The sequence below is a fragment of the Canis lupus genome, chromosome 7 (assembly GCF_011100685.1).
Source record: "Canis lupus familiaris isolate Mischka breed German Shepherd chromosome 7, alternate assembly UU_Cfam_GSD_1.0, whole genome shotgun sequence".
Classification (NCBI taxonomy): domain Eukaryota; kingdom Metazoa; phylum Chordata; class Mammalia; order Carnivora; family Canidae; genus Canis; species Canis lupus.
In genome coordinates this window covers 46,347,889-46,370,979 of record NC_049228.1, presented here as the reverse complement: position 1 = coordinate 46,370,979, position 23,091 = coordinate 46,347,889, and the positions used below count along the sequence as shown (strand labels likewise).

Here is a 23,091-nt window from a genome sequence, read left to right as displayed (position 1 = left end):
TAAAGAATAGCATTACATCAACAAGCCAATGTTTTATGCACAAAGGTTAAGCAAAATTAAATTTTATTAATTTATTAACTTCATTTCTCCTTTGTTCTTTCAAACTTGGATATATTGATTTGAGATCATTGCATTATGCATCACAACTCTGCAACCATATACAGGTTGCTCCAGTGGTTAAAGCATTAAACACAGATAGTAATAATCTTCAAAGGATGATTTGTCACCCTGAGCAGAATTTTGAGTGACAAGAAGAAATGATAATACATACAGAGGAGAGAAAAAAAATCTAGGTGAGTAAGATAATGTGAAAACTTCTTCCATTTGTCTACTTGCCATTCTGTGTATCAACCACTGTGTTCATTACCTTACACACATCATCTCATCATTTAGAGAGAAGGAATTGACTGTTAAGAAACTGAGAACAAGGATGCAAATATATGTACAGGCACATAATTTAATTGATGGAAGAAAGTTTCAGGAGCTGATGGGCATCCTTTCTGCATATCAATTTGTTCTAATTTTAAGTGCAAATGGTACAGATTGATTAAAGACAATATAATCAATAATAATACAATACATATATGATACATAAACGATACCCATAGTATTGTATATTATACACTACAATTATACAATAAATAAATAAATACAATACTATGGGTATTGTATATTTACATATAATAAATAATACAATACATATACAATAAATATACCATACTATGGGTATTGTATATTGTACACAAGGGAACTCATTTACTTATAATACTATGTGAGATGTCCAGAAGGTGGTGACTTTGGTAAAATTAACTGAGGGTCTACGTAAGCAAATCTACAAGTTGTCCTTTGTCACAGTTTCTGACTGAACTTAGAATTCTCTACATTCAACTTCCCTGCAGACTGGAAACTAAAGGTTGTGAGCTCTTGTCTGGATTAAGAGTTTTTCCCAGGCTAGGATGGTATCTTACCTTTCTTTACACTTCTCCTGGTGCCTATCATTATGTAACGAGTAGCTTCCAAGATAGAGGGATGGATGGGTGGCTGAATGGATGGATGGCTGGATAGATAAATGAGTCCAACATCTTTCATTATGAATATATGCCATTATAATAACTGATTTTGCTATACAAAAAATTTTACCAACTATTTTCAGAAGTACCCCATATGCAAGTTCATACTTACAGCTTATTCCTAACCTCTCAAAATATTTCCTTTTACTTTTTTCTCCAATATATCTTCTTACTATCAATTATTGGAGGATAAAAATTAAAGTAATTGCTGAGATAATATCAGCCTAATTGTGAAGCAGTCAACCTTATTTTCTTTCCTTTGGACTACAATTCAAAATAAAAATGGACAATCACAAAAATGTATATCAAATTATTTTCTTAAAGAGAACATCTCCAAATTTATCTGTTTTGAAGGGTCAGAGGGGTGCTTGGTTGCTGAGCCTTCTAGTTCTTGGTTCTCTTTTTGCTAGTCTGAGTTGGTCTACAGAGGGAGCAACCAAGCCCTGGCAGCTATGTATAATGGGAAGGGCTCTGTGATTGCAATCCAAAGTGGTTTCTAAACCTGGCTTTGTCACCTGCAGGAAAATTTGGGAAAGTCAGTTTATCTTTCTCGTTCTCAGTTTTCTATCATCTTTAAAATGAATTGCTTGGTCCAAATGATTTCTAATGAACCTGCCAGCTCTATAATTTGAAGTCTCAATGTTACTGTGATTCATTTAGTTGAGAAGAGTGAAATCAAGAGGCTCATTCAATACATTCTAAAGAGGTGATATAAGGAATATCCAGGTGTCTCTGTGCCATTTACTAGCTAGGTAATACTGCAATAGAGCAATTTGTACGGAGCCATGGTTAGAAGGGTGGCCTTTGGAGTCAGGCTCCTGGGCCTGGAAGCCTAAATCCACAAACTACTGGCTCTGTAACTTTGAGCCATTTGTCTCAGTTTCCTCAGCTGGTTTCGTTTTGTGGCCCTTGTGTGCAATCATTTGTAACTGATTTGATACAAAAGGTTTTCTGAGTGTCTACCTCGTTTCAGTATCCATAGTACTATTTTTGATATGAATAGCTTAACTATCAAGAGAGCAAGAGTGACTCTGTGGATTCTAATACCAGAGTCTGGAATAAGCCCATTAGCCAACAAGCTGGGGCTCAAATTAATGTTTGGTTGTGGCCATCCTCCTACCATTCTAAAAGCTGTCCTCCCCCTATAACCATGAGGTCTTTCTAATGCTCATATGACTATGGTCGAGCCAAGAACCAACTCCAATCAGCAATAATGGGCTGACAATCCCACATGTTTATAAAATAGTCCATGGTTGGACACCCCAGCTTTCTATCTATTTATGTTACATGTTTTTCTTTTTTCTTTTTTTTTTTTGGCCAGTTCAGGGCTAAAAGTTTTATTTTTTATTTTTTTTTAAAGATTTTATTTATTTATTCATGATAGTTACACAGAGAGAGACAGAGAGGCAGAGACACAGGCAGAGGGAGAAGCAGGCTCCATGCACCGGGAGCCCGACGTGGGATTCGATCCCAGGCCTCCAGGATCGCGCCCCGGGCCAAAGGCAGGCGCCAAACCGCTGCGCCACCCAGGGATCCCTAAAAGTTTTAATTTAAACTGTAGCTCACTTGGATTTCTCTTCTCAGCTCTTAGTTTCATAGCATCATATGGACAGACGGCACATTAAAGATCATCTCGGTCTCTTTCCTATGACGGAATCCCTTCCGCATCTTCATATTTGTGGGTAACAAGTACAGTTTGTATCATCTCTTATATTTCAAATTTACTGGTTCACATATAATCTTGTCTGTTAAAATTGATTTCAAATGCATGAAGGCGGGATAAAGCTGTGTACAGAGGACTCTTCTGCTATTAAGAGCTATAGCTGGCCGCGGGTAAGAGGTTAAGAATAAATCACAATGTTCTTCAGGTTCAATCACTAAGAAATTAAGAGAGAATGATCATCCTGATTCTAACATCGTATGGATCTCTTTTACTAGCCTGAAAATTCTTAAGGTAAAGGACATTCGTAACAGTTTTTGTATGCATAGTACTAAGTGTAGGTCAAATATAGTAGGTTCCAAATGAAAGTTTACTGACAAATATACAATGTACCTCCTGTACTCTTTCAGCATCTAGCATAATCTTGACCATACAGGTGCTCATCATACATTATCTCATTTAGCCTCCCTTACTCCTCACTAGTGCCCTAAAGAGGTGAAGTTGCTACTATCAGTAGGTCTGTTTTTCAGATGAAGAAGCTGGAGCTCAGAGAGATTTTTCTCAGGATGAGTTACACCCAAGCCTGCTTAACTTCAAAGCTCAAGTTCTTCCCATGTGACAAGATGACCTTAGTACTGGAAATATATACGTTTGCTGAGAGTTTTAGCTCTTTATTCTAAACACACCTGGAGTGCCAGCCCCGCCCATTCCCCATTGTAACCACATTTCCTGTGGTCCTCCTGAAGAAACTCTCAAGGCTGGAGAGTCATGCATGTGCCAGCCCCTTGGCCTCAGTCATAGGTACCAGGAATGCACCGTAGATGCACGGGAGGTGATCAGGTATTTTTCTATGAGAAAAATGGAATCACAAAAAAGGTTGCAGTTGAGGCTTGTCATGGAGTATAAAAGAAATCAAAGTCAGACATATGCCAAAGTTGTGAAGGAGCAAAGCCAAGCATCTTACAGAGAAAATTTGTCCCTGTAAGGATGAAACAGAGAAAAAAAGCACAGGTAAGAGTCATTGTGACCCCAGAGAGGGAGAGAGAGGAGCTGCCTGGCAACTTCCCAGTTCCCAAGAGGCCTGGCTATACTTCCTATATCTGCCTTCCATGAGGTTCCCCTGTATCCTCTCAATAAGTTCCCCTCAATTTAAACAAGCTGTCTCTATAACACCTTTCTGTGCTTACCTCTGCCCGGTATGGCCCAAGTAGGTAGATTCTTAGAGGGGAATGAAGAGCCGGCACCTCCTTGTAGTATTTCTCCGGGATCTCCTTTTGGCTTCTGTGTGGTATAAATGTAAACTCTTTAGAGCTGGGCTCCTAAGGCTCAGTTAGGAACCGGGGGCATTCAAAATCTTGTTGCAGATTTGGGGCACTCTGAAGTCACAGTGACAAAAACTGCCAGGGAGCCAGAAAATGAAAACCCAGAAGAAGGCTCTTCCCCACCTTGTTGCCTTTCAAGTATCAAAAACCACTCTCTTGGAGCATCCATGAGGAACCACATGCCAAGAATGCTTCTTTTACTGAATTTCTTGCAGCCAGGAAGGCAGTTTCCCAAACTACAATCCAGCCTTTGTAGACCTGGAATTCCCTTCCTGGGACAATTACATTTTGCTTCTGCTTAGCTCCATGTTGCTTAGCAACTGCAGTAGCATCAGGGAAGCCACTGGAGAGAAGATCCCTTTCCAAAGTGGGGCTGGGGTGGGAGTAATCAGGAGTGGAAATTAACTTCTCATTTCCTAGGGAGAAAAAGATACAATGTGGACTTCAGAAGGGGTGAATTAGGCTGCATCTGGAGAGAGTCATTTAAATATCCACATCACATTGAATAATCAAAACCAGTATTTGAACAGAATTATCTAACTTTGCAATGTAACTTTATATCTGGTATTTCCTGTAAGCCTTATGATGATTGATGCCTTAGGACAAGACTACAGTTCTCCGTTTACCCAGGAGGAAACTAAGATAGAGGGTACTGAAATAATGTGCTCAGCTTCATCTATCCAGTTAGTGATAGAGCAGGTCTAGAGTCCAAATCCACTGCTTCTGTCTCTCCACTGTAGCTTTGACTGATTGATTGATTGATTGATTGATTGATTCACTCATTCATTCATGACATAGGACCGATGTTTACCCAACATGCATAGAGAGGCATGATGACTTGAAAAAATTAGAATTTTTGAATAATCACTGCTCCAAACTCCCCCTCGTGCCCTTCACGCTATTGCGTGAACCTTTACATGATCCAATAACTAAAGAGATATCACCTGGATGAATAAGACCATGTGTCTGTGTTCATTCTGACTAATTAGCCTTATGTCATACCAATTGTTACGTGTTTTTGACATTCCACAAACCCTTACTGACATACACCAGTCTCCAAGAACAACTGTATCCAGTGAAGGTATGAGGTATAATGCAAAGCCCTTGACCTCAAGCAGTTCACAGATGGTGGCTAGAGGAAAGTGAAAAATAAGGGCACACAATACCTTCTGGAATACCTTCTCATGGCAGGGAATTCATTACTATTTTAGACAATTTGTTCTCATCTTAGATCCAATCACAGAGTCTTACATTAGATCTCGAGCTAATATCTGCCTCCCCATTGCATGGGTTGATTGATTGGGACTTGTTATACCCTCCAGAGCAGAGTCAAGCAAATTAATTCCTGTCTTTCTTGAACCTTCCTTACTTTTAAGGACAGCTTTCACATCCTAATTTAGTTGCTCCTGATATGTTCTCACTGTCCTGCTGGGACTTTCCTATGTCCTGGAATCAAATATGTAGAAAATTCTATAGCTGGCTTTATCCCCAAACATAACCATCATTTCTACATTTCCCGAATTGCCCCCAAACTCCAAATATGGCTCCATCACTCTACAGTTCATGGTGACTGTCACTTCCTTTGGTTAGATGCACCGTCTATTCACTCGCCTAACTTAAGAGGTTAGGAGCTTTCTAAGTAACAGATCATATTCTGGGGGTGTCCTTTCTATTGGATCAGTGATTCTCAAAGTTGGTTGCATGTTAGATGCTCATGGGGCATTTATTATCAAGACTAGTTAAATCAACATGTGTCCCAAGCATCTCTTAGTCTCCTAGGTAATTCTTATTTACAGTAAGTGTTGAGAAGCATGACATTAGAAAATACTACCTCATTTTCCAAAAAAAAAAAAAAAAAAAAAGTGAGACTCAATACTGTATATGAACTCAAAAAGTGGAAGTGACTAGCTCTGAGTGATTATACTTCTTGACCTCAATTTCTTATAAAGGAAGAGTGTTTGACTCTTCTTTCTACCTTTAGCTTCAGAGAGGAGAAAATGACAAAATCTACCCTTGTACTTTGAGCCATATCTTACTTGAATGTATGCCCTTTATCTGGTTCTCAAGTCATATAGGGAACAATTATCTTGCAGTATCTTGCAGATCCTTACAGTATGTATGATGGGGGGGGCGATAAAGAGGGAGGGTTTCATGATGGTTATTTTACAGGCTAGGCACCTGGATGCCTACAGCAGAAAGTAACAGCAAGTCAGCTCTTTGGTGATATTAGAGAAACATTTATTCATATCCATACTTATTGACATTGTCCATGCAAGACATGGTTCAGTCCTCAACAGTTTTATCTTTGGTTGGAAAAACAGGTTACAGGAAAAAAAAGTATATGTGGGCAAAGGGGAAAAGGAAACTTATACATTAAATAGAAAATAAATGTGCAGGAATTTTAAAGAAGATATGATTTCTGATCTCACCCTACTACTTCTGCATCTATGTTCCATGAACTTTCTAAATGTCTCCTTTCTGGTATCTCCATACATAAATGTAAGTTATAAGCTTGCATGCCAATTTTCCCCACTAGGTTGTAAACTCTGAGTTGGAATCTCTAGTCGTGCTACCATTATGTCCTGCAGAGTCCATACTACATAATTATTTGACAAATGCTCCAAATGCTATCATTGGAGACTGTGTAGAACTAACAGATGTGGGGGATCCCTGGATGGCTCAGCAGTTTGGCCCCTGCCTTTGGCCTAGGGCGTGATCCTGGAGTCCCGGGATCGAGGGATCGAGTCCCACGTCGCGCTCCTTGCATGGAGCCTGCTTCTCCCTCTGCCTGTCTCTCTCTCTCTCTCTCTCTCTCTCTCTCTGTGTGTGTGTCCAATGAATAAATGAATAAAATCTTAAAAAAAAAAAGAACTAAGAGATGTGTGTCGTGTGCATGCCCATCTGCTGCTCAGATTGTCCCATTGTGTTCTCCAGGATCCTGGGGCCCTGGGAAGATTTCTTAAAATTGCATAATAGTAAGTTGCAGACCGACTTCCTTACCAGCTTCAGATTTTTTGTGTGTTTTACGGTCCAGTTCTCAGATAACCAAAAAATGGCTGAATAGGAAAGAAGATAAGAATTGCTATGATATTTAGCTAGGATTTGAATACAGGTCCTGTTATATCAATAAACCTATCATTCAAGGATGGGTTTTTTGTTTTTAGGAAGCCTTTACTATTATATATTATCTATTAAACATTAAAATATATCCAAAATACATGTAATATATACTATGTGTAGATGCACATATACACTTACGTATATATGTATGTATGTATTTTATATATAGATAGATGAAACAAAGCAAGAGGGTTCCCTTTTCTTTCCTTTCCTTTCACCTCTCAGAATTGAAAAGATGACCAACATGCAAGGAAGGAACATTGGATGAGAAGTCAAGGGACATAGAGCCTACTCATGGCTTTGTCTTAACATAGTGACTCTGGATAGTCCATTGCATCTCTATCCCTGTTTTCTCAGCTTTAAGATGACGAAGTCTGACTAGGTAATCTCCCAGGTGAGAACTCATCAGGCGAACTTTTACTGCATTATAATTCTGTAGACTTACTTAGCACCTATTATAGTAAATGTTTAATGAGGCCTGTGCTGCTTCTTCGAGCTGCTCTTCAAAGGTCACAACACAGGAAGGAAGACCCTATAAATATGCCTGGGTTACAGAAGTGCAGAGACTTGGGCAACAAGCTTTAATGCTAGCTCAGAGGATGCCCAAAGGCATATATACGCTCATGGGCAAACCCTCCTGATTTCTGGGGCTCACTTCCTCCATTTGGAAAGTGCAGGAATTGGCCCACATGCTATCTTAGTCCCCTGTGGGCTTGAGTACAGGATTTCAGAAATCTGGGTGCACAAGGAAATGGGCAAATGTCATCTGATTACAGAGAATGGTTGTTTTGACTTTCTATTTTGTTCCTTGATCTCTACTTCTGTCAGCAGCTCATTTTGCCCCGATGAATTTTTTTTCTAATTAAGAATTACTTGCCCATCAACAACAATGCTCCAACGTAATGGAGAGCCTAAGACCTATTGAAACATTGCCACAACAGAGGTCTTGCGGTGTGATGAGCAACAGAGAACAAGCGTGGGACCAATCAGAACATTGCTCTGAAAAAAAAAAAAAAAAAAAAAAAAAAAAAAGGAGATGGCAAGGGCACTTGGTGGGGTGGGGTGGGGGGGTCGACTATCTTTTCGGTACCAGACTGAACCTCATCCAGGGACTTGGACCGGGATGGGAGTTGGGGACAGTCTCCCTTGCCCTACTTCACTGTAGCATTACCGTGAGCAGAGTGAAGAAGAATGAAGATGCTTGGTGGCAAAACTCAAACCGGCTGCTGACCCAAGTAGTCTGTGGCCGAGGTGGTTGATAGGGGGGTATCCCCAATCACTACCAAATCATTCCTCAGTCCAAATGTCCCCAGACTCTCATATAGAAGGGGGTAGTCAGAGTCCTCCCGGAATCTGAGTTTTGAGTACACTTTCCTCGAGGTCTTTAAGCAAAACCATTTGCAAATCTTCCCGAATCCCATCTGTTCTATATTGTCCTACATAATATAGATGGCTCTAAGGAGCACCATTCCTCGGTGGCAAGTGAGTTGGCTGGGAAAAGCTCCCCTTTTGCAACCCCAAAATGCAAACATTCAAAAGGATGAAAACACCACCATATTTTGTACGAACTGACGAAACCTCATTCTTCCCACCACCCTGAAGAGGGAACTGCACGCCAACGTGCCTTTGCATCTCTCCGCGCCTTTCCGCCGCCTCCCCGCCCCCCCCCCGCCCCCAATCAGGTGTCCAGTTTCTGCGCGTACCAGAAACGTGCACCGAAGCAACCGAGTGCGCGTACGTCGCTTAACAAAATAAACAAAATAAAGTAAAATAAAATAAAACAAGCCCCTGGAAGCGAAACGCAATTACCAGGTGGAAGAAGAAAAGGAAAAAGAAAGAAAAAAAACAAAAACAAAAACGCAGCCGGTTTCCAGAGCCTATCCCATCTCGCGCCTCGCAGCGCAGCGCCCCCCAACACTGCTCCGGTTGCGTCGGATAGTGGCAGTGTTGAGCCCGGGAACCCGCGCCCAGCCCGCGGCGCTCCCCGCGGCCGCCCAGTCCCCGCGTCGGGCTCCGGCGCGCAGGAGCCGCTGGGCCGCGAGGGCGCCGGGGAGCGGGAGGGGCGCGGGGCGCGGGGCGCGGCGGCGGCGAGGGGCGGCCGGTCGGCCTCCGCGAACTGTTCTCCTCCTCCCCCAGCACGACCGCACTCCCTGCAATCGATCGAAATCACCGAAATTCACCGCGAGAGGGAGGGTGTAGGGAGCGGTCGCCCGCCGGCGCGGCGGCGGCGCCTCCCCCGGCTGCAGCCGGGAAGCGGCCCCCGGCCCCCGGCCCCCGGTCCCCGGCCCGCGGCCCGCGGCCCCCGGCGCGAGCGGCGGCGGCGCCCGCGCCCCCTCCGAGGCGCATCGCGGGGTGGCGGTCCCCGCTCGGCTCGCCGCGCGGCCGCTCCGATCCTCCCCCTCCCCCGCCCGCGCCCTCCCCCTTCCTTTCACTAGGACTCCGGGACTCGGGAGAGGGCGCGGGAGGCAGGCACACGGGCCCGACCCCACTCCAGCGCTCGCCGGGGACGCGGGCGGGCGGGCGGCGAGGGGACGCGGCGGGGGCGCGGGGCGGGCGCGGCCATGGAGCGGCGGCGGCGGCGGCGGCGGCAGCACTAGCGACCCGGGGGCGGGCAGGGCCGCCGGGCGCCGCGGACCCAACTGCACAGCTCAGCAAAAGCGCCCTCGCCCTCCGCGCGCCGCCTCCTGCGAGCCCAGACCCGGCAACGTTTTTTAAAGCTCCAATCCATCCTTTGAAGAAAAGGGGGAAAAAAAATAGCATTGATCGGAGAGACGGGGAGAGAGAGAGAGAGAGAGAGATAGATATATATATAATTTTTTTTTTGGCTCCTGCTAAAATTAGCCGGGCTCGCCGCGCGCCTGTGTGCGAGTGTGTGCGAGTGTGTGTGCGTGCGGGCGTGTGTGTGTGAATGTGATTACTCCAGGACTCCTCGGGCTCCGGAGACGCCATTTTCCCCCTTGATATCTCTCTCCATAAACCGGTGGCGCGGCGGAGGCGGCCGCGCCGGGCGGGAAGCGCGGGGCCGGCCGGGGCGCCCGCCGCTCGCCGCCGCCTCCGCGCGCCCGGGGGCCCCGGCGCCCCCCGAGCGAGGGCGGCCCGCCCGCGGCTCGCCGTTTGACAGATGCTCATCGCCATGGAGTTGCCGCAGCAGCACCTTCGGGGGCTCGGGCGAGCGACGGGAGCCGGGATCTGAGCGAGCGCCGGGGCCAGCGGAGCCGGAGCCGCCGGGACATGGTGAGCACGCGCCGCGACCTTGGCCCGGGAGCTCGGCGCCCAGCCTCCCGCCGCGCCGCGGGGGCCCCCGCACGCCCGGGGCCGGGGGCGGTGTGTGTGCGTGTGCGTGTGTGTGTGTGTGTGCGTGTGCGTGTGCGCCCCGTATGCAAAAGTTAACGTCGCCTCGCCTCGCCGGGGCTCTGACTTTGCACCGGGCGGGAAGGGGGAGACGGGGGCCGAGGGGGCGGGATGCCGGTCCCCGCCAGGCTGCGGAGGATGGGCGCGACTCCGGCCCGCCCGCGGCTGGGCAGCGATGCTGGCTCGTTCGGAGTGGCCCGTTGGTGGCGGCGATGGTGGAAGCGTCGGGCGGGAGGGCTGGGAGCTTATTGAGTTTCGCCTAATCTGATCCCCCCCCCCACCCGGCCCCCCCCCCCCCACACACACCCCCGCCTTCTGCACCCTCCCTCGGTCCAGCCGCCGGCTGCCGGGGCTGGCGGGTTTGGCGTCGGTGGAGTGGACTCGGGAGGGGGAGGGGGCAGGGAAAGGGGTGGGAAGGCGGCAGGATATATAGAGATATTATTTTGGGGGGTCTCTTTGTAACTTGCAGGTTAAGTGGAGCTAGAGAGCTACATTGTATCCTAGTTGGATGGGGTGTGTGTGTGTATGTGGGGGGATGTATCAGAATCTAACGTGTCGTTAATAGAAAGAAGAACAGGGAAGAAGTGGTCCAGCCGGCCAAGGTTGGTGTGTGCTTGTGTTGTGGCTCTCGGTGTTAGTCTTTCTCTTAAAATCTTAATCAATGGATCTCAGTCTCTCTCTCGTGCTCTCTCCGGTTTTGGGACTCTGAAAAGACAGGAATTCCCTTAAAAGCAGACGACTGCCTTTTTTTTTTTTTTTTTTTTTTTTTCAAAGCACGCATTGTGTGTGTTTCTAGACGAGCCCTGGGCTTGAGAATTAACGGCAGGCTTCCCCGTTCGGTGGTTTCCAGTGGGAAATCACTCCGGAAAGGGAGCCCTTCAGTATCGATTTATTGTTTTTGTCTTTCAAACCATTATCTCTTTGGCTAAAATACTGTCTGCGAAGTTCCACAGAGACGGAGTCAGGTAAACTGGACCGGGCAGATCTTTAGCAAGATGGTGATAACGGTGATGCTGTTTTGGTTGTCTGTTTGTGATGGAAGCATTGCTGGGTAATAGCAATTTCTGATCGGTAGAGCATGCTGGTTCTAAAAAAATAAGTGACTGCCTAAATGCTGTCTTCCAGTCCCCTTCCCCTACACGCTGCAAACACCCCTCCCTCCCGTGACCCACGCGCTTACAATTCTGAAATCGGATCCCACTGGAAATATTTTCTTTGGAGATCGGAAAGTTGTGCAATTGGAAGTAGAAGATGAGGCTAGAGGTACCGGGGGTGTGTGGGGAGGGGGTTCTTACTGTCCCCCCTCCCCATGCCGAATTTATTCTTTATGTGTGTCTGTGTGGGTTCTAAGGGTGTGTATATCCATCTAAAAGGACTGTTGAGGGAAGGATTTCCGATTTGTTTCCGCTTCAAATAAACTGTCCTGATAATCTCATGGTTGGCGTCTAATGCTAAAAGGCCAATTTGTGTGTCTCTTTATCGCCTCAGAAACTCTTCCAAAAGGGCGGTTTATTCTCGAATTCTACAACAGCTACGTTTCCTTCCGAGCCCCCACCTCCTACCCTCCACTATCCACACCTCCCCCCACCCCCTAAAGTTTGGCTGGAGTCTGTGGTCTTTAAGGAAATCTAATACTACTTGTTTTCTTCTTACATTATTTTTTGTTCTCTTCCTTTTCATTCCTCTGCTCTTTATCCTGTTTTTCTTCTTTTCCTGTCGATTCGTACAAAAAAACTAGTTTCACAAAGTAGCTGTCACTAAAACTATCTTGCGGTGTGTGTGTGGGGGGGGGACCCACCTCCTACCCTCCTTTCACACAGGTAAATCTCATTAGCCCCATTCAAGCTCATCTCCATTGGCAAATCGTGTGTGTGTGTGTGTGTGTGTGTGTGTGTGTGTGTGTGTCTTGGGAGGTGGGGACAGGAGTGGAGTCTAGAAGAGGAACGTGGAGAGGAAGGGTGGTGTTCTTTGCAGGCCACATCTGCAACACTGAGGCCAGACCTGGACCGTCTGGGAGAGTTTCCTTTGCTCACCCCAGTTAGATGTTGTCTGGCTGGGATGGGGAGGCGGGGCCAAACTGGTCAGGGGCGTGTGAGGGAGGAGAAAGTTTGTAGCACTTTAAAATGTAGCCAGTTTACAATTCCTGGTCACTCCCCCCCCCCCACCCCTTTCAGTGACTTCCACCATCCAGAGACACCCAGAGGGAGGCTTGATCTCCAGCCCTAACACGGGAGGCCAAGGTTTCAGAGCGAAGTTGAAGATGTTGTGTTCTCCTCTGTCCTTAATGCAGCTGTGCTGCCAGAGAAGGGCGTTAGGGCAGGTCGGAAGGGTATGGTCCAACATAAGAGTATTTGCAAACTGCAGGGAAGGTAGCCTGAGCAGAGAAGGAGACCAGGTACTCCGGTACTCCGAAAATGCGCCTTTGCCCCTTATGCCCCCTCCCCCAGTAAGAGAAAAAATCGCTAGTCTTGGGAAGTTGGATTGGTGCAAAAGCTGGGCTGTGGGCGCTGCTCGCCACTCTCAGTAACCTGAGCTGGGCTGGGGGAGGAGGTGGTGAGGGAATGCAGTCGGGAGCCAGAGGAGGGAAACTGGACTTGTCTCCCGGAGCAGGGCAAATAGACGTGTCACTGGAATAAACAAACTAGAGGTGGGGGAGGGGACAGCGTGTAGTGAACATTAGGGGGAGTGGCTGAGAGGCAGCGGTGCGGTAGGAAGGGGCCACTTCTGGCTTGGGAGAAAATATCAACTGCCTTATATGTTCATAAATGGGCTAGGCAAGTCAAGGAGTGTAATCTGATCTTTTGTATGTTAACATCATAACGTTACATAGGAAGGCGCCGCTGGCAGGCCCAGTTTTGGACTTCACGCTGGGGAATCCTAGGGGTATCCCTGAGTGAACCGGGGAGCCTCTTTGATGCCAGGAGGGCTTCTGCTCCTGCACTCATGCTATTTACAGCAAGTTGCTTTGTAAATCACCTGACCTGAAGGAGGGCTGCCAGAAAGAGAAAACAGTGCTTTGGAATATTTGTAGAATTCCGTGGAAAACGGTAGGTGGGGAGAGGCAGGAGGCAGGAGTTTGCTGAAGAAGAAATAAATAGGTAGACATTTGCCCTGGATTCCTGATTCCGTTTCTGCTGTTATCTTGACTTTCAATTCCATTAGGGGCTGAATCGATACTTCTCTGGCACAAAAATGTACCTCTAGGAGAGTTCTTTCAAGCCAGTCATTATTTTGAGTTGTACTTCAAACTCTGCTCCAGAGCTTCTCCATAATATGCAAAAGGAGGTAGATGAGAGTGGCTGGATGGGACGTCCTTTCTGGATTCTTGCAGAGACAACAGAAACTTGGCTGGGCCTCAGCCTCCCAGAATGCCAGTTTTTCCCTTGGAGACTTGAAGTTTTAATTGAAACCAGAAAGCTATTGAAGGCAGACCCAGCCAATGAAACCTTGTTTTCTCTGCTGCTCAGGAATGGGAAATAAATAATTTTTTGCTGATGGCATTTCAAGTTGCTTCAGTTCTGCTCCTGCCAGAAGAATGGGGTAAATTATTATTAACACATAGGCATTGTCAGGAGTTGCAGTGCCTTAACAAAATGAGATGGTGTTATTGAGTTTACTCAGGGACCCCTCTATGTGGGAGAGGTCTTGGGGGGAGAGGACTGCTCTTGTTGGGGAGCAGGGCAGAAGAGGAAGACTCGTAGAGTCCTTGCCACACATCACTGCGCTTGTTCCTTGGGTTCCTGTGATGAAGAGGACAAAGCCATCCAAGTCCACTCCCATTCTGTGGTCTGTTTTGAAACCTGGGGAGCTTCTTAAAATGGTTTAAGTCAGGATTAGGTGAAGAACACCACCATCCTACATATTGTCATAGGTCTGAGTTTCTTTCAGACCTATTTCAGATGCCCTGGTATTTCACAAACTCTTCATCAAATTGCAGACACTTTGGGAACCCTAGCACCTGATAAATGCAGATAAACACCAATGTGTCCTCAGAGTGTACTGCCTCATGAATACCACCCTACAGTCTTGTTTCACTTTGGATTTTTATTTCCATTTTCACAGTCTTTGACTAGAGTCTCGTGTCCACTTAGACATTCCAAGTTGGGGCAATGTGAAGTTTGGGGGGAACGGGTGACCTCAAAGGATTGCACGCAAGTTACTGGGGCCTTAGAGATCTCATCGGGAATTTTCAAAGGTCTTTCAAAGTTTCTGAAACCGTCAGAGCAGAGTCCCTTTCAGAATTGGTTTTCTTATATCCTTAGGGAGTGCCCTCCAGGATTGAGGGAATTTTTTGTTTTAAGTGGTCTTTGGCTTAGAAACTCACAGTTGACCTCCTGTCCAGTTCAGAGCAGATGATACCAGGGTCAGATGGAGAGCAAGAGCAGCCCTGAAATCCACAGGACACCTTTTGAGGAAGCAGGCAGCCCTGATGATGGATTGTGATCAGCAGAGCCTTGCGAAATCCCTGTAGGCAAAGCCAGCTGAGCTGACCCCAGGCAGGCTGAGGCTTCCACCTTTCCAAGTGCTGGGGAGGGATAAGGATGAATGGTGAGCAGATAAGAATTTCAGAACTTTGAACTTGGAAAAATGTTTCCCTGACCCAACTTACCCCATTGAAAGTACTCCCTTTCATATGCATGGCTCTTTGTTCTTTTCAAGATATCTTCATATCAGATTGGCCTCCTTGATGCTCCTCAGGCGGGAGGCGGGATAAGAAGTGTCTCCCCATTCAGAAGATGAAACTGACAGGCTGACTTGCTCAAGTGACACAAGGTGCTGGCTCACCTGGGACCAGAAGGCTGTGTGGGAGTGTGAACAGCATCACACCTGAAGTGACAAGATCTGCTTTGGATCCTGTCTTCACCACCTCCCAGCTTAATGACCCCTGGCAGGTTGTTTAACCTCTTTGAGCCTCAGTAACCTAATCAGGAAAATAGGGATAAAGATGCTTACCCTGCCTACTTCACAGGGGTTGGGAGGATTAAATAATACCAGCTAATTTCTGTAATTGAACTCTGAGAGGATTTCCATGCTGCCTCTTGGAAACTGGTGCCTAGGATTATTGTCGCCATAGCCTGGAGATTAATAACCCTCTGGTGTGACCAGAAATGCCTACAGGGGCCTTTGTGTTCCAAGACAGTCAGGGAATACTTGTTTTCTGCTCCTGAGTTGACTCATAAGAAAAACGTGTATGTATCTGTTTGAAATCAGTTGAATTATAAGATGCCCTGTATATGCCATGTGTATCTAAGACTCAAAGTCTCAGAGAATATCCAGTTTGGATTCACAGATGTATTGGGGCTCAGGAAATGCTCTTTGCTAGGAAAGAAGGAAAGGAAAGGCATGGAAATGCACAGAGACTCAGGGCAAGGGGGAGAGAAAGTGAGAGGGAGGTTCTCCTTAGGGAGCCCCAGTGGCTGAGCAGAATGTTTAGCCTCCCTTAAGAAAAGAACTCCTAGCAGAATTGCTTCTGTCCCAGCAAACCTAGTATGTTGTCTAGAATCAGGAAAGTTCTTCACAGTCCGTTTTCTCTCTGCCTCCTCTGGATTGCTCCTCTTTCTCTTTCCCATGATTCCTGGCTCGCCCTGTCCAGCAGCCTACACCATGCACCTGGCAGTGTTCTCCAGTGAACCTCATTTTACACAACACTTGCTGGCCTCTGCTCCCATCAGACTGGTTTCCTCGCTGCCCCCTGGGCCCTCTGTACACGTATCCACCTCTGCACCTGGACCTTCTCTCTGGAAAGTGCCCCAATTGGTCCCTTTTAGCCAGAGCCTTTACCTCTTAGGACATCAGACCAGCTCTCAGCTCTGCACCCTGGTCTCCAGAGCACTTCAGGTCTAAAGCACTTGCCTGGCAACCGGCTCATGCTGCTTTGCTGTTTGTTGTCACTACCGCCCAAGGCTGTGAGTCCTTAAAGAAAGGGGCCAGGTTGGCCCCACAAAGCCGTGCCCCTCCTTAGGAGTGATTTCTGTTGCATGAATGAATCACAGAATTTATGCAGAGGTAGAATATTAAAGTAAATGTTGTTTAAGGTGTACCAGAGCTCTGTACTGTGAAGCAACACAGTGCACGCGCCTCTTAAACTGAGTGAATAAGAACCACTTATGTTAATGGCTTTTTATACTTTTGGCTATCTTTCAGGGGCAATCACCCACTCTGTCTCCCTCCAAGCCTAAGAGGTAATGATGTTTTACCACATGTACGTCCTAACAGTCACCGATTCACTCATTCATTCAATCAGCAACTATTTATGAAGTGCCTACTAGAGCCCCATCGCCACACTAGTGCACCCAGCTCTTGACTTTCTCTGAAAATTCCAGTTGCATTTTTTGTCCACCACACTCATTTTGGCACTTAACCACGCAATCTTCTTTGTTACTTTAGTCCAAGTGCTTCCCAGCTCCTCGATGACTGAGCAAGCCTGGCTGTGATGGAAAGGAAGCTGGAGCAGAGAAATGCTCTTGGCGGGGACAGGTCCGGGGTAAGGCTCCTGAGAGGCAGGCTGCAGGCTGGGCTGGCCACCCGTTAGGCTATGATGGCCACCCATTAGGCTTTCTACTCCCTAGGCTGAAGTGTCTTGAACTGAGAGAGTCTGATCGCTGTGGAAAGAGGGGACCATTCTGAAAATCTGTGATTGTATAGCTAAAAGGGTCCCAGGAATTTTGAAGCTTTCCTCACCGCCCCCCGCCAAAGCTCAGAGCTCCTCAGACCCATTTAATGGCATCCCAACAACCAACCTAACCAATCCCACTGAGATGTTGTGCACTTTGTGGAGTGCTTGCCACAATGGACAAGTTCTAGAAAGGGAAATAGGGTCAGAGGAAGCTCCCCAGTTAGAACCAGAGAGCCAGATTTAGAGGGCGGGATGGGGAGAGGAGGAGATAGATGGTGAGTTAGGGTGAAGAAATACCCTAAAGAATACAACAGAAAATAGTGTGGAAGGAAAAAAAGGATGGATTCTCTATATCTATTTTGAATGCTAGCCCCTTTTGGTGAGATAGCTCCACTGAGACAAGGGAGATAGTGTAGACAGCTTAGAAAATCTAAAGTATATTCCTTGTCTGGGCTTTACTATTGCCTCCTGTGCCAAGCAGGCTTCTGGAATCCCTGCTGTGGCTGCTCCTTGGATTTCCTGGATCTGAGGGTCTGGGTGTTACTGTTTTGTGTGATTCTGTTGGACATGAAGGCTGAAGCCATGCCTGTACTCGTGGGGTCCTCAGTGAGCTGGTTTTTGTGCATTCTGAGGTCAAAGGGAGTGATGATGCCTAGTTTGTCCAAAGCCAGAAGCCTCTGTGATTTGGGTTGGAGTGGTTGGGCTTTGATCTGAGGCCCTGTGAAAGTTCAGCAGAAATTCTTACTCACCGAGGAGCATGCTGATTGAATATTGAAGAAGAGGAAGTTCTGCAAGCTACCAAGGGAATGGAGAGGAATGGAGAATTGTATCTGCCCTCAGTCTGCTGGGAGACTTCGTAAGAACTCATGAGAACCAGTGGAGGAATAGCAGAGGATGGTCACCTAGGGCTAACTGAAGTGTGGTGGGAGCACAGAGAAGGCCAGAATCTTGGGGGAGTAGGTGGGACAGGGACTGAGTCCTGAACAATGGGACATTCTTGCGTAGGTTCAGAGCAGCAGAAGATACTCAACATGGGAATGTAGAAGCAGAAAGAAGACTACTTCCCAGAGACCAGGGTTTTATGGAATGTCAGGTGGCAAGACAGATGAAATGGGATCCTGTGAGAAAAAGGCCAAGGCTGCATGTTGAGATGGGAGCCGTGACCAGTTTTCAGAACGCAAGAGGAATAAATGTGAGGAGGAGAAGGACATGTCAGTCAGAGAACGTTCATAGATACCACACAAGAGAGAACCCTGACAGCTGACTGTCCCATCCACCACTGGTCTTGTCAGCCACCAACTCTTCAGTCTGGGGTTCAAAAGAGGCATCTTTAGAATAAAAAATAAACTATATCAAAGCATTCAGAATGGGATCAGCCACTCTGGGGAACAAAAATGCTCTGATACTGTTGATATTTATCAACAGGAGTTTAATGTATAATTGGAAAAAGACATACAAGTTGTCATAACAGTGCAATATTTAAATGGCAGTGCAAGATTGTCCAAGGAGAACTATCATTAAGGAAGGGAAAGGGGGCTAAAATTTGTTTAGCTCTGGTAGGCCTTGCATCCCCTCTGTGGCAGATGCATAAACATGTAGGTATCAGATTATACTTTATATTCAAATGATAGTGAGAAAAGCAATTGTGGAATAATCAGATGGTTGAGAAGTTGAGAAACTTGAATTAGGAGTGAACAGGTAGTGGGGTCAAAATCCAAGGCCCTTGAGAGAAAGACTTTGTAATTTATTGTTTGTTGGATTGCTTAGTTTATACCCTTTGCCTTTAGCTAAGTCTATCACTTTAATCCCCAATTTACAAATGGCATGGTGGAGGACCAGAGGTTAAGTGACCACTAACTGGGTATTTGAAGACTGGTGGCATTATGAGTCAGTGGAAAGTAAATGACATTTGGAGTCAAAGAGCACTATCTCAGTGATTTAAATTGTCAACTTCAGTTTTCTTATCTTTAAAATGGACACATCTCAGGGTTAAATCAAATAAAAAACTTAAAGCACCCATTATATACTAGATGTGTATAAAAACTTAGGATCATTTTCTTTGCCAGGTGGTTCTCTCTATTCTGCTTGGACAGGAACTATTATGATCATAGTTACTTCTTACAGGTCTACCATTTTTCAGCTGCCTGGGTGCTATTCTGCATATGTTATTTACTGTAGTCCTTGCACAGTTCTGTGAAAAGACAAGGAGGGCAGGTGAGAGAACTGATGCCCAGGGTTAGAAGTGATATGGCAAGTCGGGTGGCAGACTGGTCTTGGAGCTCACATCTGTAGAAGTTGCCAGGGGTGCTTGATTAAAAGGTAGCATCACTTTGTGTTTTAGAGACATTATCATGTAAAAGTTAGAGTACAAGCTTGGGAATCACATAGACCCTGAATTTGATTGTGGATCTAGTAGAAATAGTGTAGGCCCTTGAGCAAATTATTACTCTCTTGGCTATTATTTAAAATGAGGACAGGCCTGTAGAGCAGGGATGCTGCTTCGATTAAACTCCTAATGCCTGTTGAGATCCTTGGTTGTATTTACTCCCCTCACTTGCAGTAAGTGCGTACTTTCCTTGACTCCATGGAGAAACATAGGCAACAGGTGATATGCCAGAGGTAGAGTTTGCCCTACGAACTTGGGAGTTGGCCCAGCAGAGCTTTAGAGATGTCTCCCCAGGGACCCCCAGTCTCATGCTGTTGTGTTATTGGTTCCCAGGGGAGGCACTGTTTTTGAAGCTAGAGCTAGACATATTGGTTAATGCATAATGTGCGGCTTTAGGCCTCACAGTTTGATTCTGCTTCTCTCCCTACCCTGGAGATCCCTGAACACAGGGACCGATCCTTAGTTTTGCATTAGGCTCAGGCAGACCAAGCCGCAGACCCAGCAGGATCTAGAAGGAGGTGGAAAGTACCAGCCCAGCCTTTGAGGATTTGAGGCTTAGCACCTGAGCATGTCAGAGGTGGAGGGAGGGCACAGAGTTTACCTTATTGCACCCCTTTGTTCTACAAATAAGGCTGGGGAGTCCCAGGGAGAAAAAGGAACGTGCCCAAGGCCACTGGCTCCAGTTGGCAGAACAGGGAATTGAGCCTGTAATTTGTGACTGAAGTCAGTCATTTTCCTCTATAAGACAAACTGGGAAGAAGAAGAAAGCAACACTCAAACAACATCAAACACTCAGGTTAGCAGGTGCAAATTAAACTATTTGTATGTGCTTCCCATTGTATAGGGAGATTGGGGAGGTTGGCCTCCAACCCCTGTCCCTCAGGCTTTCCTTGGGATCTGTGAAGAGAGGCAGCAATTAGCCAAATACTAGCTTAGATGACACAGACCATAGGAGGAAATCAAATTTACCAAAAAATTTGAGCGTCCACCAAGGTGATCCCAGCATGTTCTTTCATAAATATCTTATTTAATCTTCAATTACTTCTCAAAACAACCCTTGAGGTAGGATTATAACCCAATTTCCAAATGAGACTTGAGCAGTGTAAACATATTTTCTAGGAACGGTTACTAAGTGGGAAAGAGAGGCTAAGTAAACTAAACATATGACATCAGATCGGTGCTACTTCCATTCTTCTTTTCAAGGGGAAACATGGCTTGACTCTCGCTGTCGGATCCTTACTGTGTGTGCTCCTTGCACTCTGAACTGTGTGGGAGATCTGTGCAAAGCCCAGCCCCTACCCTTGTGGGGTTCCTGGTCTGAAGGGAGGGAGAAATAAGTACAGAGAATATTATAATACAGTTTGCCGAATGCTTTGATAACAGAACGCCCAGGGGAGTGAGAGCAAGACCATCTGTGAGTGAGTGTGTGTGTGTGTGTGTGTACATAAGGGAAAAGGAATGGAAGAGGAAGGTTTAGCTGGTCTTTATGAAGGATGTGAAACTTGACCCAAATCCTGAAGGATGACTTAGAGGTGACAATGTAGAGAAAGGAGGAAGGACAGCGGGAGGAATTGGTAGGGAATCCCATGAAGCCACGCAAATCAGGGGGTGTCAGGGAGCCACTGCTCAGCAGACACCATTGGAGAATGTGGTGAGCGCAGCACTCAGGGAACGCTACTTGGAGGCAGTGATCATGATCAGGAAGGTACCATCCAGGTACATGGTATAAAAAAGCCACTGAGTCTGACTTTCATTCTTTGCTGTGGACCAATGGTGTGTTTGTAGGGAGAGCTCGGTGCAGAGCCAGGGAAGGGTTGTCACTTGATCAATTTATCAGTGTTTGTGGAGCATTTACTCTAGGTGTTTGTGTGGCAGGAAGGATTTCAGGGACACATCACTCTAGTCACAGGCACCTGAATCAAATGGCTTTTGGTGGCCGCTGACACAGTCTCTCATTCAACATTTACTCAGCGAATAATTTGGAGTGTCGCCCCATGGATCAGGGGCTGTGCCAGGCTCTGGGGATTCCATGATGAGCCGAACAGACATAGCTTTTACCCTCAGGGGTTTATGGTCTAGTGTGGGAGGAGACAGGGTGCAGAGCTGCAACCAACAGTGGCACACATGTTTATAAAATATAATAAATTCCAGTGAAGAAAAGCTCAATGCTTTAAAGGCACAATGTAGGGAGTCCTGATCTGGTTGTGAAGCTCAGGGAAGTGCCGTTTGACTGGGGCCTGAGTAATGAAGATCTTAACTCAGGGAGGCAGGAGGAGGTTCCCAGGCTAATGCTAAGTCTCTCAAATGGGAAAGGCCTCCTCTGACTCCCCATGTAAATACCTTAGCTGACATAAATATGAACATTCCTTCACCCCCAAAACTAAAGTCAGACTGTCAATCTCTTAAAAGAATATGAGAAGGGATTCTTATAATGTTAGGCCAGTGAGCCTAGGTTGAAATACATTAGCTTCCCTATCCGTAGTTAGGTAGGATTACACTCCATCCTTTTACACCATTTGCCTTCTAAGGTCAGAACCTCCTAATTTCTGTCAATTAGAAAAATCGGCAGTCATCCAGTCTCCTGTATGGGCAACTTTAAGAAGACAACCGAAGATGGTCTCCTCCCTACCATCATTCTCCATAGTTTCAAAGCCTGTAGCTTTCAGGAAACAAGTGGAAAAGAGGGAAGGAGGGAGATTTGGGAGGAGTGGAAGCAGGGCATTGAATTCTGGGCAGAGATGGCTCCTCGAGTCTGCTCTGAGGGACACACAAAGAGCACGTGTCATGGTGCATAGTGGGGATTTCCGCTCTTTAGAGTTTCACAGAATCTGGCAGAAGAAGTCCTCAGAGTCTAGCAAAACAGTAGCAGGTAGGTGTCTGCTGTCAGTGGTGTTCTAGTAAATGCTTATACTCCGTTCTCCAGATTTGTGTTTAAGCTGTGATCTGTGGAGTTTGCTGATTCCAGTGGTGTAAACACTCCTACCATAGCTGATTTTCAAGCTACCAGCCTGACCCCATTGCCTGTGGAGCTGGGAAGAGAGAGACAGTGGATGGGCTCCCAGGAGCCCCTAGAGGCTGGCTGTAGCACAGAGAATCTGAGATGTTGGGATCTTACTGTTCACAGAGAATCTGAGATGATGGGATCACTGATAACCACAGTGGCCTGAGGTGAGGGTTTGACTGCCTTCCAGGTGGACAGAACGGAGAGTCAAAAGCTGCCCCGCACTTTCTGTGTAGGTCATGACAACTTGGTACAACACTCTCCTCAGAGAAGCATGAGCAAAGAGAACCAACATGAGGCTTTGGAGGGAAAAACACCCAAGTAAGGTAAAAGGAACAGTATCATGAAAGTTAGTTACTGTACCTGCAAAATAAGAATTTTAGGAAGCTGTTGGCAATGTGAAGAAGCTTGACCCCTGTGGGCTAGGAGCAAAGGAACAGGGAAGAGAGGGGGCTCAGAGGAGAAGGCATCAGTTAGCTGGAAGGAGGATGATGAATCCTATAGAAAAAGAGGGCCTAGAGATAAGCTGTGGAAGAGCAGAGTGAGACATCTATGGAAAATAGAA

General features: G+C 46.4%; 1 protein-coding gene and 1 long non-coding RNA gene across 5 annotated transcripts in view; one reads left to right on the top strand and one right to left on the bottom strand.

Moving 5' to 3' along the window:
• Window positions 1-2,517: 2,517 nt before the first annotated feature.
• Window positions 2,518-9,097, bottom strand: LOC111096752. Of its 2 annotated transcripts, none has more exons than XR_005362438.1 (4): window positions 8,876-9,097; window positions 4,176-4,468; window positions 3,918-4,011; window positions 2,518-3,709 (listed from the first exon to the last, which is right to left on the bottom strand). It is a non-coding gene; the product is annotated as an uncharacterized LOC111096752 (long non-coding RNA). The 2 variants fall into 2 exon arrangements; XR_005362437.1 differs by having other exon boundaries at window positions 2,518-3,578; window positions 8,876-9,096.
• Window positions 9,098-10,256: 1,159 nt separating this feature from the next.
• The window catches only part of SETBP1 (SET binding protein 1), a 357,622-nt gene continuing 344,787 nt past the window's right edge, over window positions 10,257-23,091 (top strand). For 2 of the 3 annotated variants that reach the window (XM_038543391.1, XM_038543393.1), the window contains exon 1: window positions 10,257-10,406. The gene's annotated coding sequence lies outside the window, so the exon portion shown is untranslated. Of the gene's footprint in view, window positions 10,407-10,974; window positions 11,126-23,091 lie in introns of those variants that run through there. The other variant, XM_038543392.1, reaches the window with a different exon arrangement.